The sequence below is a fragment of the Tyto alba genome, unplaced genomic scaffold (assembly GCF_018691265.1).
Source record: "Tyto alba isolate M040663 unplaced genomic scaffold, T.alba_DEE_v4.0 Super-Scaffold_40, whole genome shotgun sequence".
Classification (NCBI taxonomy): Eukaryota; Metazoa; Chordata; class Aves; order Strigiformes; family Tytonidae; genus Tyto; species Tyto alba.
The window spans coordinates 34,622,204-34,634,295 of record NW_024881316.1 but is presented as its reverse complement, the minus strand read 5'-3'; the positions used below and the strand labels follow the sequence as shown (position 1 = coordinate 34,634,295).

Genomic DNA, 12,092 nt, shown 5'->3' with positions numbered 1-12,092 from the left:
ACACACCAAACCCCACCATCCTCCCCTGCCCTGACAAGAAACAAGTGAATATAGCTACATTTCAGCTATACAGACACTTCATATCAACCCGGGGCCATCTGTAACAAAAGACACCTTATCTATGGAAAATACATTGATTTGGAAGATGGAGAAGACCATTAGAGATTTGGGACATTCCGTTGTAGTTCATTAGTCAGTCTGAACACACAAGAGCTCTAATAGTTTGTATCCTGTGCACGAGGGAAATGCAAGTAAAGAATAAACTTCCTGAGCAATTAATGGGTAATGATATAATTTGGTTAATCTCATTAGAAAGAAATCTAGAATTGAAAGAGGAAACAGGGTACATATTTCTCTAGAAACAATGAAAACAAACAGCAAAGGGTGCTACAGAGCAAAGTCTTGGCTGGCACTCACCGGAAGATATCGGCTCTACCAAAGGAAAAGAAATTGCACTGATTTACATCAGCGTAAGAGGTGGCTCTCTGACTGCAACACCACATCATCAGCATTTCTTAGCTATCTCCTTCTCCTGCGGCTCTTTACTGATTTAGTGTTTTGCTTACTTACAAACAAGGACCCAATGAAGTGCATAGAAATAAAAGACATGCAAGTCTTGGGTGCAGGCAGAACAAAGTCAGTCACATGCGGCAGAGATTAGCATGAGTTATGCAACTCATTTAACCCTCTGGAAGTTTCATTCCTTTAGATTAACAGAGACAGAGCAGAAATAAAAAAAAAAAAAAAAAAAACAACTAAGGTTGCTCTCTGACACTGAAAACACTTTGCCCCACTGGACAATGTAAACTTTTACTAAAAAAGACAGTGCAATTTGTACATGGTTTCTCTAAAGTCAAATAATTTTAAAAATATAACATTTCACTAATCCAGTCTCAGGCAATTCACTCTGGTGCAAAGGTAAGTCTTAACATTTTGATGCCAAACCCCTACTCAAAGATAAGCCTTGCCAGCTTTAAAGTTTGCCACAAGCTCAGCAAATGCAAACTTCTGCACTCAATGCAGAACAAAACCCAGCACTTCTATTTTCTATTACTAATTTAATTTTTCTGTTACCTATTTAAAGAGTGCCTTGAAAGGAGCAGGCTCTGGAAAGTACTCACCACCTATCTTGGAACCTCTTCAGAGAAAGTCCACGGGGCTCAATTGCCTGGAGGAGAAGACACAGATCAAATATACTTTACATTACAGCTTTCTTCTAAGTGACAACCTTCCCACTTTTTGGCCTCCCCTGTAAAAACCAATTTTCCCAGCTGAGAAAAAAATCAGAAGTAGTCTAAACATGCAAAAACTCCACTCCAGTTCTTACCGTACACTGAGAAACAACTTTGTTGCCTGCATTTGCATTTTATTATTTGTCCTGAAATAGAAAACAGCTCCCATGCCGAAAAATGCTTGTCTCGAATTCAGACAGCAAATTTTTCTGGCACTCAAAAATCTGCTGAAACCACCCTTCCTACTTTAAAACTTTTTTGTAAAACTCATCTTTCAAAATAAGCAAATATCAAGTTCAGATTCAGAAGGTGTGCTTGGCTTATACCTCAAAATATTACTATGCCAAGTTCTAAAAACAGGAAAAAGAGAAAGTATGAGAGAGACCATTTCAAGTTTTCTGACATCATTAAGCATTGCTCTGAAAGGTTAGAATTCACTTCTTTTTCCATCGAGCATACTTCTTGAGAAAGCAGAGTAAAATAATTTGCATCCCTTCAGCATCTGCCAGCTGTGAATCCTGAGGGTTCATCAGCACTTAAGGAGTCACAGACGAGAGCACCAGGAGCCAGCTCACCTGCTCCTATGATTCCTAATCTCCCAAAATCTGTGGATTAGAAGAGCAAAAACAAGTGACTTGCCCCGATTCCCACCCCCCCACAGAGCTGACCATGATTTCTCCCACCACAGAGGCCAGGCACAGCTGGGAAGCATTCATCTCCTCCAGCCCAACATCTCCAGCCCCACCACACCAACTTCTTTCCAGCCAGGCCCTTGTCTGACCCAGTAACCTCGTAACTTCTGCAGACAAAATCCCATCAGATTTGGACCCTATTCCCAAGAGCCTCCAGCCCACCTGTAACACACACATTTGGTCTGCCCAATGCAAAACCCCAGCCACAGAGATCCCAGACATTACCAAAGCCTCCCAACAGTTCAGAGATTTCTCTCAACAGGGCAGAAGTTTCATATTTCTCCCTTCGCAGCAGTCTTCGAGAGACTGCAAACCCACTGTGCCAATTCTTCACCTTCTCTCCAGACCAAACTTCTCACTCCTTCCCATCTTTCCTCTTGGGTCCTGTTCTTCAGATACCCACTAGCCTCTCTCATTTTCTCCACAACTTCCCCCAAACGCAGTGCCCCACGTTGGCTTCAGTATTCCAGTGATACCAAAGCACCAGGAGATGCAACACAGGACACAGCAAGTCCATCCTCCTGTTTACAGAAGACTGTGTCTGTTGCTGTTGGAGCAGGATGATGCTGGCAAAATGGTGCGTGACCCACCATAATCCCAAAACGTTTTTCAGCGGAGCCCCTCCAACCACCCATAGGTAGTCTGTACAGACAATTCATTCACCAGCAATAATTGCAAGCCCACGTTAATGCCTTCAGCTGGGAATGATGGACCCTCCAAGCTAATTTTCTGGTTTTGTCGAAAGCTATTTGAAAACCTATTCCCTCCTCCCAAGCGCTTGTAACCTCCCCTAGTTTGGTGGTACTAGTTGAGCCTGAACCAGTATTTTATCAAATGCATCAACTACAATGACCCAAGCCACCAGGTCCACCTCTGGAAATCCCCACCCAATACTTCTAAGCTTGACGACATTCTGGAGCTAAGCCTGGATCATGGTTAGCAAACTTACATTGCATCATCTGTAAGGCAAAAGTTTCACCAAAATTTCTTTCCCCTATCTTTCTATTTCCTTCTGAGAATATTAAAACAGTGCCAAAAACTTGACTAGGATTGAAGTATATCATATCATCTGCTTTCCTTCTATCCACAAGGCCTCTTACCCTGCTGTAGAAGGAAATTAGGATGTCTGACATGACTTGTTCCAGACTAGTCTGTGCTGACAGTTGCTCATAAGCACCCAGAAGATGCCTAGGTGGGAAATAATTTATTAACTTCCAGAAAAATACTGTAATAAAAGTCAGACTGATTGTACTGAAATTCCATCTCGTCCTTTTAAAAAAATTTAGCGCTATATTTTTTGCTTTTTAATTGTTATGAAAACCTCACAAATTCTCCACAGGTTTTCAAAAATAATCACCTAGAAGAAATTGAAAAGAACCGAAGAGTCAAGCAGCCAGATGAAACCCAGCTCCTTCTACAAATCATGAGAGCAAGAGAAGTGTCACGGCAGTGAGGTCAGGGCATCCCACCCTGCTGGGGGGTCACCAGCCAGCCCCTTCATGTGCCCTCTTCCCTCATCACTGGTGCTGCCAGTTGACTGTGTTTTACTGAAGACCGACCCTGCCACATGCATCCTCCTAACACCTGGGGGTTGTTTTAAACAAATACTTTCCTAAGACCCAGAGAACCTGGAAGAAAAGGGGCTTTCTCTTTTTCTTTATTTTATGTGAGTGATCCTGAAATGGTTCTTTTCCTGTTTTACCCCGGTACCTTCCCTCGTCAATTCACTACAACAGCTTTCTGCTCACAGGAAGTAAGATCCAAGACTCCATGAAATTTTCTATTACCCTTGAGATCCCCAGGCAGGCGCTCACAAATGTTGCAACCTGGCAGCAATACAAGCATTTAAACAAGTCATTTTAGTGTCAACATCTTTTTAGGAAGAGAACCTAGTATCCTCATTCTATACAGGGATAGATGTTACCTCCCCAAGATCCCAACCTAATGGAAAGGCAAGATAAGGATTGAACCCGGTCAACAGCAAAATAAGAAATACGACGCAGAAGGCTCTTCTGATTTCTCTTCTGTGTTGCTGGTACAAAACCGTTGTGCTTTCTGCATTCAAAAACATTACAGAATAGTGCAAGACTATTTGGCTGTATTTATAGTTTCAAAATAAATGGCATTTCCCAGTCCTTGGCTAGATTCTGGCATCCCAAAAGACTTCTGGAAAAAAATGGCTAAATTCTTATAATCATACAAAACCTTTGCTCCAACCTGATGGAGCAGAGGGTAACCAGACAGCACATATTAATCTCTATGTCAATAGCACATGAAGCATTTAAATCCACTGCCAATTAAAAGTGAGGTATAATGGAATTAGCAGAAGCAACTTATGACAGAAATACAATTACAAAGCAGAATTAAAGGAAGAGATGTCAGTAACTTTTAAGGCTGGGCAGGAAGAGGTGAGTGCATCAATCGACTATTTTCAGAGCTGCTAGTAAAAAGCTTAAGGAGGAAACTGCTCCAAATAATCATTTGTAAAGAGCCTCCTTATAAATAGAGGATTCGTCGATGGACAAGAGAAACCAAGGTGAGAAGCGTTTTTTTTCATGCTTTGACCTATCCGGCAGGAGTAAAACTCCCTCCCAACGGTCAGGCAACACCCACCCCTGCCTCCCCCACAGGCACTGCAGCTCTGCCACGTCCTGCAGCATCCTCAGACCTGCCTTAGCTTGCACTGAAACTGTTGCAGACACCTTTATTTTCCTTCTGTCTTGTTTTCCAAAGTGATTTTAGCCCCATTCCTTTGCTTTGAGTCATAAACATTATATATTAAGTAGATTTCTTTCTACATGATGGAGAAGCCTCAAGTGTTGTGGACGCTTTTCTTCCTTTAATGACCACTATTTTACCCTGCCTTGTTCTAGCCTCCATTTGTTCCCCGTTGGCTGATACTATCCTTGATCAATCTCGATGACGATTACCAATAAGGCCCTCCCACACCTCGAAGATTCAGCTTTCATAACTGCATTAAGACAAATCAATACTGTTATTAATGTTGCTATGTTTGTGTATGGTGTGACCTGTCTGCAAACACTGTATGCAGCAGTGGAGATAACCCCGAGAACTACATGAGGTCTCTGCTCTCTCTTATTTGCAATTTCTTTTCCAACTAGACTCTGCCATTTTATAAAAACATGATGGGTTTTTTTTCATTTTTTCTTACAAATGCAAACTGGTGGGGGCTTGTAGGTCATTCAGTTTTGCAGTCCCCTTTACATGTGGGTAGCAACAGTCCATAGACAGCTAAGAAACTAACTGTTCTGTCACTTGCTACGCAGTCAGGCTAGATCACTGTTGTATGTCCCTTCCAACTGAACTATTCTATTCTATTCTATTCTATTCTATTCTATTCTATTCTATTCTATTCTATTCTAATTTTCCTCCAGTCTCCCCCAGCCAGCCAGCTCACCACCCACCACCGTACCTCACCTTTGGCTGTTGCACTTCTACGCATGCTTGTGGATGCATCCAGACTGCATGTGTAGCCATGCCAGCACTCATGTCGGCTGACAAACGGCTCTGGAGTAGGTCTACCCACCCCTTCTTTCATAGCACAGTCTCTTCCCACTCACCTCTCACCCGCTTTCTGCTCCTCACCTTTCACACCAGGTCTGTAAGCCACCACACTCGGAGCCCACCCAGCAGCTTTGAGAGATCCCACCTCGACATATAATTCAACCCACAGTGCAAGGAAACTCACAGAGGACTCTATCCTTCAGGTTTGTCTTCTTTAAGGCCCTTACATCCCCAAGGAGCCGTCAGTCAGTCAGTTCACCCTGCCCATCAAAGGACTGTCACTACTCATGCTCACTCCCAGCCTGCCTAAGTCCTCGGGATCATCTGCACGGCCCGGTGTGGCTCAGAGCCCAGATGCCACCGCAGCCCAGCACAGGCTCGCTGCCCTCGGCTCCCGGACAGGTTACCTGCCCAAGCCAGGACACTAGCCCATACCAAGCTCCAGGGTGCTAAAACTAGAGATTTAGACATCGGCTAATGTAAAAGCTAATTCAAGTGTTCTCCTCAATACCTTGCTATGGCTGCGGTTCAGATACACCTCAGGCTGTGTGTTCCAGGAGGGGCTAGTACTGCTCAGAGCTATTTCTGTTGTGTTAACAGAATAAACTGCTGCCCCTCCTCCCTCTGCCTTCAATACTGCTAGCAGCACCTCTCCCATTATCACTTCACCTAAGCAATGTGCTTGCAGCACCCTCAGAAATGTATTATAATCCAACCACTGCAATGGGAAACCTATGTACGGAGACCCTGCAGCCTCCCTAGGAACATCTTAGGAGGCATAAGGTGAAGTCAGAGTGAATGTAGCTCCCTTGAGCCCTGGGCCATCAGCCGAGCCACAAGTGCATCAGCTGTGGTAGCAGACAGGAGATACGTCCTAGACCTGCTTTGAGCTGTCACCACATCCACAACTACAGTGAATCTGAACTTGAATGCTTCAAACTGGACATATGTATCAAGATGGTCCCACAGCCCAGAAACTCTCGATGAAAGCTCCTGGCAGTCACCGTAGCAGAGCACCACTTCTCACACATATGACTGTAACCAGGCGGCTGCCAGAGTGTGAAGGAAACACCAAACACCAACAGTATCAGGAAACAGCAACAGGGAGGAGTTCAAAACATTCCTCAGAGGCCATGCTTGCTCATTTAGTGCACCTCCTGCACCTATTGACAGAACAGGCTCCCAGGCTACTTTGATTTCTCATGCTGTAAAGCAGCCTGCATTTTCAGGTGTCCAACTCCTGCCAGTTCTCTGCCTTCAGGCTTTGTCCCTCTGCTGTTATTTTGGACAATTTTCCAACACAAATTTTTTCAACCTGAAGCCTGTTCATCATCAGCAGTACTTACACCTGTTTGTGAAGCCATGCTGACACTGCTTGGTGAATTTAACCCGTAAGTGAGGTGAAATGCAAAGCCAGGTCCACCTCTCAGCAGAGAAGACAGAACAAAGAATGGTGGATATTGTACCATTTAAAAACAAACAAGCAAACAAACACACACAAACAAACAGGGAGAGTGGGACTGCTGGGTGTTGCAGGTATGGTGGTGTAATCTCTGCCCTGGCAGAAGGTTGTTTTCCTTTGGTTTCCCTTGGAACTCAGGTCTATCAGGTAAGTCAACAAGTCCTGAGAGCACAAGATGTTTGCTTGGGTGCTTAAATGTAAACTCTCCAAGTAAGAGACCTATGTCTCCATCTGGAAGACTGTTGTGCTCCTACTCAAGCAGGAATGTCACACCTTAGCTGTAAGACATCAGAGCTGGGCTCTCATAAGTCACAGAAATCCTATCAAATGAACACATCTATCCCCTCAATTTTTACTGTGGGACTTTATGAAACACGTCAGCCTGTCCCAAACATCTTCACTGCATGATTGCCGTGCTGGAGCATTCTTTACACCACGGAAACACTTGGAGTACAAGCCGAAAAGCTTGGACTTAAATTAGTAGAATACTAGGTCTACAGTGAATAACTGTTGTTCCACATCTAGAAAAACCTTACTCTGAACATCCTTGAAGGTTTATTTATTGAACAAATCTGCAATGTAGCAGTTAAACCATTGACTGGAGACCAGTCTGAAGTGTGTGGTGCAGGAATCTTATATCTGGCTGATGCTATCATAACACAAACAGGTACCCCTGCCAGATTCGGGGGAACAACGAGGAAAACAACAGAAACCAGAAGAAGCCCATGCAAACGAGAAACCTGCACGCCAACAAGGCCTATCTTGAAATACATCGTGAGCTACACCACCACCAATTCATCTCGGTGGAGGCAGATGCAATTCCTCTGCCTTTGGAGGAGCTCTGCTCACTTCAGTCCAAAGCTGCAAACTGTATTTCTGCGTTACATGTCAGTTTTGGCTCCAGTCCCTCCTGCTTAACAGACCCTCTCACAAGTTGGCTGATAACCTGTGGCCACTGAGGATGACCATGCCATGATGCCCTGCTTCAGAAAGGTGAGGAAGCTGTATAAACATCTCCTCTGCCCAATTCAGTGAGTAATTAATATCTGCAGTCCTTAGCAGAGTTTGACACCAGCAAAGATATTTGGCTTATTAAACACACCTCAAACTTGGGTTCCACAAAAGCCGCTAAAAGGAAACCATAACAGTGTAAGGAAGCTTTACAGATTGAAGGGTAAGCAATGGCTTTTTCAGAACAGCACTAGGACTAAGACTACAAGCCAAGCTGGGTAAGTTGATGTTATCACAGAATTGATTGCCAAAGTAAGCTGTATAAGCTCACGTACTGCAATAAATTCCCCTAGAAGTTGCATGCATATGAAAGAAGGATAAGAAGGTATGGAAATTCAAAGACTCTGCTGACTAAATGTGTTACATTTTATTTAATCTAATTTATAGTGTCAGAACAACATGAATTATTTTCACTTAAATACTTTCCTTCACTGAACTGCAGGGTTGTTTTGGTGTTTTGTTTTGTTTTTTCCCAAAAAGACTACTGACAAATGCCACATACTGCCTGGCCTGACACACAAACGATCAGCCTACAGTTAAGAAGGATACAGGCAGTTGGGGACAGAACAGTGACAGTTATTTACTCTATTTCCTCTTTTAAACTTTTTTCCAATACAATTAACTAAATTACGTCCTTACACATTCATTGTCCAGGAAGTTTCTCTCTTCCCCTTTTTAGCCTCCTTTTCAGTTGCATTTCCCTGCTTCACAGGATGCTCTAAACTAAACATTACATTCAAATTACACAATAAAGATTTGGGAGGGATGGAGCGAATAAGGAAGGTCACGGGAAGGGAGGCATCTGCTAAAATAAGATTTGCTAAGCAGCTACGCAGGACATAGTGTCCACTGCTGTTTATTAAAGAAGACTGCAAATTTCTATCAGCTAAGATACCAGGCGGAGGGATGTAACAGAGCAGTAGTTGAAAGAGTTCAAAAACTTTCCAAGGACTGAATAAAGCCTGAATTGATTCAAAACCAAATAACAGTGATAAATGCTGTTATGGCACAGCCAAGGTGCCTCATATAACCTTAACTCTCTCTACATATTGAGGCTATTTTACGCTACATAAAACCACACTCCAGCTATAGAATATGCAGTAGCATTTACATGGAGTTTATCACAAACTAATGCTCCCAGGCAGATCATTTACTAGTCTACAAAAATTTACACCTTCTCATCTTTATAATTATACGTGGAAACCCATCTTGAAAGCAAAGCAAAAACCAGATGCACCGGTGTCTTGTTCACCCCCAGAGAGTTGGAAAAGCAACAGTAAGAGCACAACTTCCTGCACACATCAATCACGGCTTTAGAGACTGTAAAATATCAACCGCAGGTGACAAAGATTTTTCCAGGCAGTGAGGTCTTCCCTGCTCTGACAGGACAGGCTGCTGCTCCCCCGCGGGCAGCCCTCCCACAGCCCACAGCTTACCCTTGGCACAGGCTGTCCCAGCACAACCAGGGGATGCGGAGATGGGGTTCAGCCAGCAGCGGGGCTGTCTGAAACCCAGCCAGGCGAACCCCTCCTCGGGAGCCGCAGGGACGCTCAGGTGGCAGCACTGGAAGTCCTCTCCTCTTTGTATTTAGTGGGAGCCACGACCTGCGTGAAACCAGGCACCTGGAGAAGACTGATGGGTGACCACCCCGAAGTCTATGCTTTGGGATGTCACTGTTGCTACTCCGGTTAGGGATTTTTCCCTCTCCTTCCACTGCTGACTGACATCAAGAAATAGATTTAAACGGAAGCTGATAATGGGAAGCAGGAGCCTGGCATCTCCCTGGCTTGATGTGGATAGGAGGGTGAGCTGGGGGAGGAGAGGAGACAAGCACTGGGATGTCACAAAAGCTGTCACAGGCAGAGGTGGCACCAGTGCCCAGCCCCAAGGAGCTCAGCCTGTGGCACCGCTCTACCCCAGCATCTGCACATCTTCCTTGGGTCAGTGTCCACCCAAACACCGGGCATGAGACAGCAAATGTGTTTGCATGGAAAGCGGAAGGCACAATGCTTTACCCCTCGTGATATTTAAAAGCCACTGATAGTTCGTCTTTCTGTCTAATGACTGTTACACTGGAACGCACGCTCGTTACGAGCCCCTGAGCAGACATTAATATTCAGTAGTCAGCCTGGCCTTTTGCATGCATACAGCTCAAGAATATTAAAACTTCCCCTAGAATGCTTCTACAATGTTTTCATGAAACTGAGCAAGCAATGCAGAGCATTTTTGTTAGAAACATGCTCCCCACCAAGCACAAAAAGCCATCAAGCCCATTAATGAGGAATACAAGACCCCAGCATCAGCCACAGTTACCAAGCATCTGAAAACAAAGCTTGGCACCAAGATGCAGCTAACATTCCAACACAAATGGGAATGGCCAACACCTGACTGGGAAGCTCCTGGTACCCAGAAGACAATGGCTAAGCCAACTGCTGAGAAAAATCCTTGAACATGCCCTGCAACAAACCAGAGCTCTGGAAACGGCCTGCAAGGGCACCTTCAGTGCCAAACCATGCCTTCTGAATTACACACGTAAATATGAGCACTCAGTAAATTCACTTGTTTCTGGTGCTATCAGTTCATAACAGCTTGGCTCACTTAAGGGACAGGACTTCTGGAAAGGTGCAGCGCACACCTTGCAAACAGCCTGCCAACAGTCCCCATCGGGGGTGGTAAAAGACACAGGCAAACACCCGGAGATCTGAAAGAAGAGAAGTCGCAGCCGGTGTGGCTGAGAAGCTCAGATCTGGCAAAACCCATGTGCAAAAGCCATTTTGTCAGAAGAGAGACCCCCTCCTGTGACAGGCACAGCATTTGCTTTGGTTCTCCGCTCTAGAGGATCCTCAGTGATGGGATTTTCTCCTGTAAAGACTCCTCTCCTTCTGCCGGCTGGCAGGGAGACGTTACTGGAGTCGCAGATTCTTCCTCCGGCAGCCACAAGCTGCTTTGGAGGGCTGTTCGCGATCACAACAGGATAAGACAGATTCTTTGCTCCTTTGCAAACTGACACCAGGGTCAGGAGGTTTCCCACGGGGACAAGCCTGTCTGGGCAAGTCAGCCACAGGTTCAGGACACCCTTAAGGACATGGGAGAGGAAGACTAGAGGATGAATTAAAAATTAAGAGTGGTCTTCCCTCACTTTGTTTACCTCCTGAGAAAAACACCGCTCTTAGTAACAAAACTTTAGGGCCAGATTTAGGAATGAATGCCATTTTAAGAAGCATGACATGAGCAGAACAGAAAGTTACAGCTGCGGCCTACAGAGCTCATTCTCATTTGCTTTCAGACCATTACCACAGCTCCAATTACCCTCAGCTGGAATGAAATCCAATTTCCATTTAAAAAAAAAAAAAAAAAAAAAAAATCTTCTGATGAGTCTTCTGACACGTCTTCTGACCTACCTAGAGAGCTCCTGACTGACCCAGGCAGAGCTGTGGCTCCTGGGACAAGCCTGGCGTGGAGGACCTCGGCACCCCCAGGCTCACACTGCTCCCTGGGGGTACAGGAGGGCATGCAGCGACCAAACTCCTGTCCTGACAACCTGGGAAGGGGCCACAGCCACCACTGAGGGTACAGCACCCAGCAAACCCACCCAGTCAGTGAATTACCAACAGCAAGGCAGCCAACTGAAATGAAAAGGTCTCCCACAGCTGATTTCACTGGCTTTGCTCCATGTCAAACCTAAGGCCAGGGGAATCATTTCCCCCAGGACTTGGGGGAAAGCAGGCTCCTTATACCACAGACAGGCTTGGCCTGCCAACCTCCACTGGATGTAACCATCCAGGCTTCCCTGCACAAAGCGAGGAGAGAGGTTGGACACAGGCACATGCTTGTTCCCATTTAAATTGTTCTGGCTTTCAGAGACTGGTCACAAAAAGGTGACTGTCAAATATCTGCATTTCCAACCTCCGTTTTATTTTGCCTAAGTGTCTCCTCTAACAAACTCTTATACACAGGAGCACCCATTTTCTAGAAAGCCCCCCCAGAATCCCTCTGAAGCAAAGCTGACACACATGAACCTAAGAGCAATAAAACTGAGTCTAGCAAAAATCAAAGTAATATCTAATCACAGAGGGTCTTTTATGCTGACTCTGATTTCTCCTCCCCTCTCCTCTGTACAGCAACAGATTTTGTCGGTACAAGATCTTTAGGAGGACAGACACTGGGGAG

General features: G+C 45.0%; 1 protein-coding gene across 4 annotated transcripts in view; it reads right to left on the bottom strand.

Annotated features, from left to right (window-relative positions):
* HPCAL1 (hippocalcin like 1) overlaps positions 1 to 12,092 on the bottom strand; it is an 82,877-nt gene that overhangs the window by 49,119 nt on the left and 21,666 nt on the right. For 3 of the 4 annotated variants that reach the window (XM_033009963.2, XM_042803438.1, XM_033009962.2), the window contains exon 2: positions 1,122 to 1,168. The exons of the other annotated variant lie outside the window; for it this stretch is intronic. The gene's annotated coding sequence lies outside the window, so the exon portion shown is untranslated. The remainder of the gene's footprint in view (positions 1 to 1,121; positions 1,169 to 12,092) is intronic. 4 annotated transcript variants of the gene reach the window in all.